The sequence below is a fragment of the Podarcis muralis genome, chromosome 17 (genome assembly GCF_964188315.1).
Source record: "Podarcis muralis chromosome 17, rPodMur119.hap1.1, whole genome shotgun sequence".
NCBI classification, from domain to species: domain Eukaryota; kingdom Metazoa; phylum Chordata; class Lepidosauria; order Squamata; family Lacertidae; genus Podarcis; species Podarcis muralis.
Genome location: NC_135671.1, coordinates 39,519,574 through 39,520,761, shown reverse-complemented (window position 1 = coordinate 39,520,761; position 1,188 = coordinate 39,519,574).

The following is a 1,188-nucleotide window of genomic DNA, read 5'->3' as shown; positions in this document are numbered from 1 at the left end:
AGCTAGAGCAGCCTCCTCAACCTGGTGTCTTCCAGGTGCTTTGGTCTACAACTCCCATCAGCCCCAGACAGCATGTTCTCAGGGGTTTATGGGAGTTGTAGTCCAACAACCTCTGGAGGGTGTTGGGGAAAGCTGAGGTCCCCCTCTCCCAACAGAAATCGTGGCTATGCAGACACAAGCAATCATGTCAGCCATTGTGGGGGGGGGGGGGGAGACGCGGGTGGCAGAAAGGGTCTCAAATGTGATGATCCTGTTCCGCCCACTGCTGGCTTCCTCCTCCTCGCCTGGAGGCAGCATGTGGCTCCTGCCAGATTCCCTGCAAGGGAATACGTATGTCCCTTGACCAACAAAAAGGTCAGCCACACTGCAAGTCTGACCATGTCTCTTCACTTCTCTCCTCTTTTGTACAATGGGGGTTACTCCCAGGTAAGTGGAGTTAGGATTGCAGCCTCAGAGTGAGTATCAGCTCTCCCCTTCTTGGGACAGGACTGGAAGTTACAAGTGAAGTAGCTTCTAGGCTTGCCATATTTTAGTCTAGCAAATCGTGGCAGCTCACATCAGTGACGCAAAATGGCATCCAGGGGCCTGTGTAACCCCAGTGCCATCCTGGGCAGGTCACCACATGGCTGGAAAACAGGCAACCGATGCCTAACAGTCGCTGTCGCCCTGTAATTTCCTACACAGCACTGTTGGTGCAACAGACAGAATGAATGCACAGCATTTCCACACACCCTGCAAAATTCCTCCAAGCTAGCAAAAAGACCTAGAAAACAAATACAATGTGTGATACAGCATAGTTGTCTTTTTATAATTTTTATTATAAAACTGGCTTATGCCGCCAGTCCATTTTGCAGAGAAACTGAAGCGAACAGAGCCCCTTTCCCCGTTGACCTTCCCTCGCACCTCCCTCCAGTGCCGCCCTTGGACTGGAAGGGTCTCGGGGCACAGACCTGCCTTCTACATATTGAGGGGTATGCATCAAGCACCACGAGGGTCCTGCTCCTTAGGGACACGGGCCAAGACAGGCAGGCAGGCAGCCCCCCCCCCCCCGCCAGCCTCCATTTCCCACGGCCCTCTTCTCCCTCTGCCCACGAAGGACATGGCTCCCGCTCCGCTTCGCCCGCCCGCCCTGTGACGTCAGCCTCCGGCTCTCCAGCCCCCCCGCCCCTCGCCCCGCCCTCCCAGCTG